This window comes from Choloepus didactylus, chromosome 3 (assembly GCF_015220235.1).
Source record: "Choloepus didactylus isolate mChoDid1 chromosome 3, mChoDid1.pri, whole genome shotgun sequence".
Taxonomy (NCBI): Eukaryota; Metazoa; Chordata; class Mammalia; order Pilosa; family Megalonychidae; genus Choloepus; species Choloepus didactylus.
The window spans coordinates 204,806,749-204,818,980 of NC_051309.1; the positions used below are offsets into that span (position 1 = coordinate 204,806,749).

At 37.8% G+C, this 12,232-nt stretch overlaps 1 pseudogene; it reads left to right on the top strand.

The window, feature by feature from the left end:
- The first annotated feature begins 8,447 nt into the window (after positions 1-8,447).
- Positions 8,448-8,940, top strand: LOC119528954 (annotated as a pseudogene).
- The last annotated feature ends 3,292 nt before the right edge of the window (positions 8,941-12,232 follow it).

The window sequence follows — 12,232 nt, forward strand, 5'->3', positions numbered from 1 at the left end:
GCAAAGAGATATTTAAAGTCCCTGCATAGAAGAACCAATATCCAACATCACTGCTTATCTTAGCCAGATATTTTGCAAACCACTTGATGACCAATATACAATAGCTATTTTAAATTAAAAAGTCACAAATTTCTGGTTCTAAGAGTTCTGATCCTCTGTCACATTCCTAGATAAAAGGAAGGGCTACGGAGGGGCTGTCAGCTCCAGGAAGGAGAAGGGAGAATTGCAGTGGCTGCTCTCATCGGAAACTCATTCTACTGATTCAAACTCCAACCATAGATAGACTGAGGCCAGACACCAGAGACTCTGAGAGCAGCCAGCCCAGCAGAGAGGAGACGGGCATAGAAGGAAAACAACACGAGAAGCTCCAAAGTAAAAGCAGAGGATTTTTGGAGTTCTGGTGAGCACAGAAGGGGGAAGGGCGGAGATCAGGCCTTGAGGCGCATATGCAAATCCCGAAGCAAGGCTGATCTCTCTGCCCAGGGCACCTTTCCTTAATGGCCCTGGTTGCTTTGTCTATTAGCATTTCAATAACCCATTAGATCTCTGAGGAGGGCCGGTTTTTCTTTTTTTTTTTTTTTTTTTTTAAATCCTTTTTGCTTTTTCTAAAACAATTACTCTAAGAAGCTCAATACAGCAAGCTTCAAAGAATTGAAATTTGGGCACGTCAAGTCAAGAGCAGAACTAAGAGAGCTCTGAGACAAAAGGCAATAATCCAGTGGCTGAGAAAATTCACTAAACAACACAACTTCCCAAGAAAAGGGGGGCGTCCGCTCACAGCCACCATCCTGGTGGACAGGAAACACTCCTGCCCATCGCCAGCCCCATAGCCCAGAGCTGCCCCAGACAACCCAGTGTGACGGAAGTGCTTCAAATAACAGGCACACACCACAAAACTGGGCGTGGACATTAGCCTTCCCTGCAACCTCAGCTGAATGTCCCAGAGCTGGGAAGGGGGAGCAGTGTGAATTAACAGAGCCCCATTCAGCCATCATTTGAGCAGACTGGGAGCCTCCCAACACAGCCCAGCAGCCCAGAACTGCCCTGGGGGGACGGCACTCACCTGTGACATAGCACAGTCATCCCTCAACAGAGGACCCGGGGTGCACAGCCTGGAAGAGGGGCCCACTTGCAAGTCTCAGGAGCCATACGCCAATACCAAAGACTTGTGGGTCAGTGGCAGAGACAAACTGTGGCAGGACTGAACTGAAGGATTAGACTATTGCAGTAGCTTTAAAACTCTAGGATCATCAGGGAGATTTGATTGTTAGGGCCACCCCCCCTCCCCGACTGCCCAGAAACACGCCCCACATACAGGGCAGGCAACACCAACTACACACGCAAGCTTGGGACACCAATTGGGCCCCACAAGACTCACTCCCCCACTCACCAAAAAGGCTAAGCGGGGGAGATCTGGCTTGTGGAGAACAGGTGGCTCGTGGACGCCACCTGCTGGTTAGTTAGAGAAAGTGTACTCCACGAAGCTGTAGATCTGATAAATTAGAGATAAGGACTTCAACTGGTCTACAAACCCTAAAAGAACCCTATCAAGGACAGCAAATGCCACGAGGCCAAAAACAACAGAAAATTATAAAGCATATGAAAAAACCAGACGATATGGATAACCCAAGCCCAAGCACCCAAATCAAAAGACCAGAAGAGACACACCTAGAGCAGCTACTCAAAGAACTAAAGATGAACAATGAGACCCTAGTACGGGATATGAAGGAAATCAAGAAGACCCTAGAAGAGCATAAAGAAGACATTGCAAGACTAAATAAAAAAATGGATGATCTTATGGAAATTAAAGAAACTGTTGACCAAATTAAAAAGATTCTGGACACTCATAGTACAAGACTAGAGGAAGTTGAACAACGAATCAGTGACCTGGAAGATGACAGAATGGAAAATGAAAGCATAAAAGAAAGAATGGGGAAAAAAATTGAAAAACTCGAAATGGACCTCAGGGATATGATAGATAATATGAAACGTCCGAATATAAGACTCATTGGTGTCCCAGAAGGGGAAGAAAAGGATAAAGGTCTAGGAAGAGTATTCAAAGAAATTGTTGGGGAAAACTTCCCAAATCTTCTAAACAACATAAATACACAAATCATAAATGCTCAGCGAACTCCAAATAGAATAAATCCAAAAAAACCCACTCCGAGACATATACTGATCACACTGTCAAACATAGAAGAGAAGGAGCAAGTTCTGAAAGCAGCAAGAGAAAAGCAATTCACCACATACAAAGGAAACAGCATAAGACTAAGTAGTGACTACTCAGCAGCCACCATGGAGGCGAGAAGGCAATGGCACGATATATTTAAAATTCTGAGAGAGAGGAATTTCCAGCCAAGAATACTTTATCCAGCAAAGCTCTCCTTCAAATTTGAGGGAGAGCTTAAATTTTTCACAGACAAACAAATGCTGAGAGAATTTGCTAGCAAGAGACCTGCCCTACTGGAGATACTAAAGGGAGCCCTACAGACAGAGAAACAAAGACAGGACAGAGAGACTTGGAGAAAGGTTCAGTACTAAAGAGATTCGGTATGGGTACAATAAAGGATATTAATAGAGAGAGGGAAAAATATGGCAAACATAATCCAAAGGATAAGATGGCCGATTCAAGAAATGCCTTCATGGTTTTAACGTTGAATGTAAATGGATTAAACTCCCCAATTAAAAGATATAGATTCGCAGAATGGATCAAAAAAAATGAACCATCAATATGTTGCATACAAGAGACTCATCTTAGACACAGGGACACAAAGAAATTGAAAGTGAAAGGATGGAAAAAAATATTTCATGCAAGCTACAGCCAAAAGAAAGCAGGTGTAGCAATATTAATCTCAGATAAAATAGACTTCAAATGCAGGGATGTTTTGAGAGACAAAGAAGGCCACTACATACTAATAAAAGGGGCAATTCAGCAAGAAGAAATAACAATCGTAAATGTCTATGCACCCAATCAAGGTGCCACAAAATACATGAGAGAAACATTGGCAAAACTAAAGGAAGCAATTGATGTTTCCACAATAATTGTGGGAGACTTCAACACATCACTCTCTCCTATAGATAGATCAACCAGACAGAAGACCAATAAGGAAATTGAAAACCTAAACAATCTGATAAATGAATTAGATTTAACAGACATCTACAGGACATTACATCCCAAATCACCAGGATACACATACTTTTCTAGTGCTCACGGAACTTTCTCCAGAATAGATCATATGCTGGGACATAAAACAAGCCTCAATAAATTTAAAAAGATTGAAATCATTCAAAGCACATTCTCTGACCACAATGGAATACAATTAGAAGTCAATAACCATCAGAGACTTAGAAAATTCACAAATACCTGGAGGTTAAACAACACACTCCTAAACAATCAGTGGGTTAAAGAAGAAATAGCAAGAGAAATTGCTAAATATATAGAGACGAATGAAAATGAGAACACAACATACCAAAACCTATGGGATGCAGCAAAAGCAGTGCTAAGGGGGAAATTTATAGCACTAAACGCATATATTAAAAAGGAAGAAAGAGCCAAAATCAAAGAACTAATGGATCAACTGAAGAAGCTAGAAAATGAACAGCAAACCAATCCTAAACCAAGTAGAAGAAAAGAAATAACAAGGATTAAAGCAGAAATAAATGACATAGAGAACAAAAAAACAATAGAAAGGATAAATATCACCAAAAGTTGGTTCTTTGAGAAGATCAACAAGATTGACAAGCCCCTAGCTAGACTGACAAAATCAAAAAGAGAGAAGACCCATATAAACAAAATAATGAATGAAAAAGGTGACATAACTGCAGATCCTGAAGAAATTAAAAAAATGATAAGAGGATATTATGAACAACTGTATGGCAACAAACTGGATAATGTAGAAGAAATGGACAATTTCCTGGAAACATATGAACAACCTAGACTGACCAGAGAAGAAATAGAAGACCTCAACCAACCCATCACAAGCAAAGAGATCCAATCAGTCATCAAAAATCTTCCCACAAATAAATGCCCAGGGCCAGATGGCTTCACAGGGGAATTCTACCAAACTTTCCAGAAAGAACTGACACCAATCTTACTCAAACTCTTTCAAAACATTGAAAAAAATGGAACACTACCTAACTCATTTTATGAAGCTAACATCAATCTAATACCAAAACCAGGCAAAGATGCTACAAAAAAGGAAAACTACCGGCCAATCTCCCTAATGAATATAGATGCAAAAATCCTCAACAAAATACTTGCAAATCGAATCCAAAGACACATTAAAAAAATCATACACCATGACCAAGTGGGGTTCATTCCAGGCATGCAAGGATGGTTCAACATCAGAAAAACAATCAATGTATTACAACACATTAAAAACTCGAAAGGGAAAAATCAATTGATCATCTCAATAGATGCTGAAAAAGCATTTGACAAAATCCAACATCCCTTTTTGATAAAAACACTTCAAAAGGTAGGAATTGAAGGAAACTTCCTCAACATGATAAAGAGCATATATGAAAAACCCACAGCCAGCATAGTACTCAATGGTGAGAGACTGAAAGCCTTCCCTCTAAGATCAAGAACAAGACAAGGATGCCCGCTGTCACCACTGTTATTCAACATTGTGCTGGAAGTGCTAGCCAGGGCAATCCGGCAAGACAAAGAAATAAAAGGCATCCAAATTGGAAAAGAAGAAGTAAAACTGTCATTGTTTGCAGATGATATGATCTTATATCTAGAAAACCCTGAGAAATCAACGATACACCTACTAGAGCTAATAAACAAATTTAGCAAAGTAGCGGGATACAAGATTAATGCACATAAGTCAGTAATGTTTCTATATGCTAGAAATGAACAAACTGAAGAGACACTCAAGAAAAAGATACCATTTTCAATAGCAACTAAAAAAATCAAGTACCTAGGAATAAACTTAACCAAAGATGTAAAAGACCTATACAAAGAAAACTACATAACTCTACTAAAAGAAATAGAAGGGGACCTTAAAAGATGGAAAAATATTCCATGTTCATGGATAGGAAGGCTAAATGTCATTAAGATGTCAATTCTACCCAAACTCATCTACAGATTCAATGCAATCCCAATCAAAATTCCAACAACCTACTTTGCAGACTTGGAAAAGCTAGTTATCAAATTTATTTGGAAAGGGAAGATGCCTCGAATTGCTAAAGACACTCTAAAAAAGAAAAACGAAGTGGGAGGACTTACACTCCCTGACTTTGAAGCTTATTATAAAGCCACAGTTGCCAAGACAGCATGGTACTGGCACAAAGATAGACATATAGATCAATGGAATCGAATTGAGAATTCAGAGATAGACCCTCAGATCTATGGCCGACTGATCTTTGATAAGGCCCCCAAAGTCACCGAACTGAGCCATAATGGTCTTTTCAACAAATGGGGCTGGGAGAGTTGGATATCCATATCCAAAAGAATGAAAGAGGACCCCTACCTCACCCCCTACACAAAAATTAACTCAAAATGGACCAAAGATCTCAATATAAAAGAAAGTACCATAAAACTCCTAGAAGATAATGTAGGAAAACATCTTCAAGACCTTGTATTAGGAGGCCACTTCCTAGACTTTACACCCAAAGCACAAGCAACAAAAGAGAAAATAGATAAATGGGAACTCCTCAAGCTTAGAAGTTTCTGCACCTCAAAGGAATTTCTCAAAAAGGTAAAGAGGCAGCCAACTCAATGGGAAAAAATTTTTGGAAACCATGTATCTGACAAAAGACTGATATCTTGCATATACAAAGAAATCCTACAACTCAACGACAATAGTACAGACAGCCCAATTATAAAATGGGCAAAAGATATGAAAAGACAGTTCTCTGAAGAGGAAATACAAATGACCAAGAAACACATGAAAAAATGTTCAGCTTCACTAGCTATTAGAGAGATGCAAATTAAGACCACAATGAGATACCATCTAACACCGGTTAGAATGGCTGCCATTAAACAAACAGGAAACTACAAATGCTGGAGGGGATGTGGAGAAATTGGAACTCTTATTCATTGTTGGTGGGACTGTATAATGGTTCAGCCACTCTGGAAGTCAGTCTGGCAGTTCCTTAGAAAACTAGATATAGAGCTACCATTCGATCCAGCGATTGCACTCCTCGGTATATACCCGGAAGATCGGAAAGCAGTGACACGAACAGATATCTGCACGCCAATGTTCATAGCAGCATTATTCACAATTGCCAAGAGATGGAAACAACCCAAATGTCCTTCAACAGATGAGTGGATAAATAAAATGTGGTATATACACACGATGGAATACTACGCGGCAGTAAGAAGGAACGATCTGGTGAAACATATGACAACATGGATGAACCTTGAAGACATAATGCTGAGCGAAATAAGCCAGGCACAAAGAGAGAAATATTATACTACCACTAATGTGAACTTTGAAAAATGTAAAACAAATGGTTTATAATGTAGAATGTAGGGGAACTAGCAGTAGAGAGCAATTAAGGAAGGGGGAACAATAATCCAAGAAGAACAGATAAGCTATTTAACGTTCTGGGGATGCCCAGAAATGACTATGGTCTGTTAATTTCTGATGGTTGTAGTAAGAACAAGTTCACTGAAATGTTGCTATATTATGTAACTTTCTTGGGGTAAAGTAGGAACATGTTGGAAGTTAAGCAGTTATCTTAGGTTAGTTGTCTTTTTCTTACTCCCTTGCTATGGTCTCTTTGAAATGCTCTTTTATTGTATGTTTGTTTTCTTTTTAACTTTTTTTTTCATACAGGTGATTTGAAAAAAGAAGGGAAAGTTAAAAAAAAAAAAAAAAAAAAAAGGAAGGGCTACTGAAGGTAGAATCCTGACTAAATCCCGAACAGCATCTTCTGTCTGATGGCTCAACTATTAAGAGTTCACTGGATTATGTCATTTGCCTTTTAAAAATCACAGAATTTGGCCCTATGAAAAGTCATCATTCCCTCATGATAAACTTGGTTTGCATATGCAATGAATAGGGTGGAACTTTTTGGAGATAGAAGAGTATCAAATTTCCCTTATGTGTCATTTCAGTTGAATTAAAAATTTCTGTGGTATTAATGAAATAGTAATTGAGGAAACTTTTTCCTCTCATAATTATGAACTTTGATCAAGCAATGCTCCCCTTTAATTTTCATCAAATGTTCCCACTTGATGGTCCTTTGAGAAAGACCGAATTTTGCTGTTAATAATTCACTTGCATTTAGTGCTTTATAGATTTCATCAATTGTGTATATTAACTCTTGGAAGTTTTCCACTGATTTACCTATGTAGTTGTTTATATTAGTATTCCCCAGATAAGGCTCTCTAATTATTACGTATTTTTATAAATGTACATTAAATGATTTCTGAGAGTAAAAAGAAACAAAAATGAACAAATACTATATTGGCATTATTTTTTCCTGAAACTCCTCTCTTATTATGAATTACATACCTGCCATTAATAAATGGCATATTTATGACAAATACATAATTCATAATAAAAAGAAAACAACTATTTTTCTTCTTTAATAAATTGTGAACCATACCTAAGAATGATGGACAGGCATGTGAAAGATCCTTTGCTCTAAAACCACAGAGCTATTAGCCACAAGGACCCCATTTGCCAATTCTCAGTGGTATTGATGTACATTATCAATTTGATGTTTGCAGGTATATGTGTCCTTTACTCTAATTTCAACCTGTAGCTATGATAGTATTGATTGTTTATTGCATAGTAAATATTTTGGCAAAACTTGTTCCCCAGTGCTTCTGGGGCTGAAATACAGATTTTTTTTTTTTTTCCTTTGAAAAGTGTAATATTGTGGTTCCCAAATCGTTTGGGAAAGGTAAAATAGACTGGTGTTACTCAGGAATGATGATCACCAGTTGTAGTCTCCTATTATTTAGGAGTTTAACTATCCCAGAAACAAACAAACAAACAAAAAAATCTGAGCATCTTGTTGGGTTTTAGATTGTGCCTAATGCAATATAGTCAACAGTTACACAATATGCAGTTTCTATACTTCTATTTTGAACTATATCTGTGAGAAATCAGATCTTCATATTACACTGAAATGAAAAATATTATTTAGATAAAAACTTGCTTTTATATCTGCTTTTGAAAATCTAAAAAAGTGACTTAATTCATAATAATTTGGTTTATATGTGATATAAAGACTCCAAAGCAAAGTTTACATTTTACCATGTTTTCTGTAAGTTAAATTTCATAAGAATAATATAATGTGAAAAATGTTTTGCTTCTCTTTATACAGTGGTTTGAATGAATATAAAATGAAATACCTTTGTTATTCCAGCATATACTTAGAAAAGCAAATATATTGAGAGATAGGAGGGAATTAATCCTTTATCCACATTCCACTGTAGATTCTGAATTGAGTAAAAGTAGGCAGAGGGCAGCTCCCCACCCACAGCCATGGTCAACCCCCTTGTGTTCATCGATATTGCCGTAGATGGGGGAACCTTGGGCTGCGTCTCCTTCGAGCTGTTTGCAGACAAAATTCCAAAGACAGCAGAAAATTTCCATGCTCTGAGCACTGGGGAGAAAGGGTTTGGTTATAAGTGTTCCTGCTCTCACAGAATTATTCCTGGGTGTATGTGCCAGGGTGGCGACTTCACATGCTGTAAGGACACTGGTGGCAAGTCCATCTATGGGGAGAAGTTTGATGATGAGAACTTCACCCTGAAGTGTACGGGTCCTAGCATCTTGTCCATGGCCAATGCTGGACCCAACACAAATGGTTCCCAGTTTTTCATCTGCACGGCTGAGACTGAGGGTTGGATGGCAGCACGTGGTCTCTGGCAAGGTGAGAGAAAGCACAAACGCTCTGGAAGCCATGGAGTGCTTTGGGTCCAGAAATGGCGAGAACAGCAAGAAGATCACCACTGCCCACCATGGACAAGTCTAATAAATTTGATTTGTGTTTTATCTTAACCACCAGGCCATTCCCTCTGTAGCTGAGGAGAGCGTTCCTCCATTCCTGGTCTGCTCTCCGTATCCTATCATCTTTGTGCTATCGCTGCAGATCTTTGGGAGAACTGCATTATCCTCCCCTTCCAAGTCTAGCTGGATTGCAGAGTTAAGTTTATGATTATCCAATAAAAACTTAAACAACCAAAAAATAAAAAGCAGAGGGTCAACTAAGAGTAGAAACAACCTGTGCAACCCATTGGTAGTGTTCTTGCACAGCAGAGAGAGGGGAACTAAAATACAGTGCCTGCTTTCCTAACAAAGTTCTAGATGAGAATGTGGCTTGTTCCTTCCGATAAAATGGGCTACCTCTGACTTCTGCTCTGATTTGGGCTCTTTGGCATGAGCTTGACGAAGGAAGGACCACAGAGCAGTGGAGGAAAAGATGGAACTTCTTTCATAGCTTCTCCTCAAGAAGACCGAATTGCATAGGCTCATGGTCTGAGGCAGAAGTTCAGGGAAGGGAAAAATGGAATGTTGAAAAGTTCTTGTAGTAACTTTATCATAAACAGTATAATAAAAATCTTATAATACTTCTGTGGTTACTTCATTAGAGAAATGGTATATATAAGTATAATGATGAGACATGCAGCTTTGAAAGACAGGCTGAATCTAAATCCTAGTTCCGGTATTTAGTGTGTCAAAATTGAATCATCTATATAAAACAGGGATAATAATACTATGGTTGCCAAATCTAAAAAGCTATGAATTGCAAGACAATTTTTATCACTGCTAGGAAAGAGAACCACTGTCAATTAAAATATGACACAAAGCTCTCTTAACACGTAAATTTCTATTTTGTGATTATCAAAATTTTAGAGTTAATTTTTAAAACACACTTTGAATCATATACCACTTGCATGCATTTATAAAAAAAGAAAATATGAGCAAGGTAAGTTGGTTTAGATAGTCCTAAAACTTTTTCATACTCAGATTCCAATTCTTTCAAATTACTTTTTGAACCAGATTCATTCATATCTGTGTTTTTCCTTAGAGCATCATCAAAGTGCTATCAAATGTGTTGATGGTACAGGAGTTTAAATAGAAACACATCAAACAGCTAAAAGCCATTGGTGCTGGATTCCTAAGCTGGCTTTACATTTAAAGAATCAGGCTACTTTTGACTGACTTTGGGAACGTTGTGTGTCTGACTCACTTTTCCTCCTTTTACCAAACAACAGCTATGTGGTTCATAGGGATTACCAATCCTGGCATTTCCTTCCTAACTCCTGACATCTATTCTGCACATTTTAGGGCTGGTGAGTCTGATGTTCTCACATATGCAGGTAATAAGAAACACATCTCACTTTCTGCTTCACAGATAGCAATTGTAAGAAGACATCAATTTTAAGACACATCCTTATTCTAGAACTGTTTAAATGTGAAAAGTTTGCATCTTAAATGGATGGAAAACAATAATGCCAATTCAGTAGAATAGTTATATGGATTCAAAATGTTAACCATCTAAAAAGTTTAGAATAGTGTCTGAGACACAGTAAGCAATGACCAAATGTGAGCAGTTAATATTGCATATTTAGCATATCTAGCACTTGTTCATCCTGTTGGTTAATTCATTTGGGAAATACCACATTACAAGTCTTTTTGTATTTGAGGCTTCCTAAAAATGAATTTCTGTGGAAAGTTAAATATTAAATGAATCCCTTTAATCCATGGTTTCTATTATATCGAAGATTAAATCAGGAGTTCTACAAAAAAAAGATATATGGAGCCTCAACACCAGTGTTACAAGAAGTTCCATTTCAGGCATCTGTGGGATCATCATGACATGGAGGAAAGTGAATTTTATAAAAGACAGAATTATCCCTTCTTTCCCTAATATATTCTATGTATTAACCCGAAAAAAAAATAGTTTTCACTCTGTACTAATTTATGACCTCCTGAAGCAGGAGTTTGAGAAACAGTTGCTCAATTAGTCAGTTATTTTGGTTTTGCTGTATTAAGAGGATATGATTATACACTATCAGAAATATACCATGACCCAGGATTATTTTATTTTAAAAATGGCATACGTTACCTTTAAAACTGGAGACTGAAGTTCACCCTTATTCATGAGAGAATTTTGAACAACATAAGCTTATATTTTCATAGAACTAGAAGAATCTACCTGAAAATAGACCCCTGAGATTTATTTTCATTTTATAAATTCACGTTCTGTTTACAATCCAGTACATTTAAATTCTACATCACTGCAATGGTGAAGGATCACTGCCACTTGTAGACACAGATCGGGTTAGAGAAACAGCTCAATACCTAAGAAAATGGGGAGTGTTCCAAAATTTAAATTAGAAATATTTTGTTAACACAGTACCTTAGTAAAGAGCAATAGTAGCTTATTAAAGAGCAGTATCTCAGAGGCAAAACTTTCGTCTGTTGATTTACTGCCTGATCAAATTATTGATCCATCAAAACATCAGTGCTACCTGTGAGATGAATGGGGTATGTTTATTTATATGTAATAGACTGAAGTTTCAAAATACTAATTTTCCACACAGTTGGAAACAGGCAGAAATAATATGTGTGACTTCCTAATTTGTTTTCTAAGAGCGGCTTGCTAAAATGTAAAAGCAACTCTGATTTTATAATAAACATGGGTCTCCTCTAACATAAGCAAAGAGAAAGGGAAATGTTATTGCTGAAGGAGAATAGCATATGCAAACAAAGAATACAATACTAAGCCTCTATGCAAGTATTTCCTTATTTATCCCAAAGAAAGGCTTCCCATATATTCCCCACAAAGGCATGATTTTAGCTAATCAGCCAGATGTCCGAACAACAAAACACCATCTTGTGACAAAGCCTGCACTAACGGTTTTTCTGACAAGCCCAAGCCAAGAAGTGGTTCTTGCCAGTTATATTTCTCTCTCATAAGCTCTCAAGACATATTTCCAGATAAGAGTGTCTCAGTTACATTTTGGACCTGGGCATGAATGCCAGGAATTTATCCACACCAATTCAGGCTTTGTTAATGCCAACATTCTTTGGTACTAACTGGGTATTCAATCCCACTTTCTTGCTTTTGGACTCTTGATCTGGGGAGAGGGCTGGCGTAGAACCAATGAATGGTTTTGGTAAAATCTCAGTGAACAGGCGAGCCAAGGCATTCATTAACTCTCAGAACAACAGAAATCATTTCTCCAAGAATTGTTCGGATAACAGGGTGGCATGACTATGCATTTATCCCAGTGCAGCTTTCCACAACTGTGTGTTTT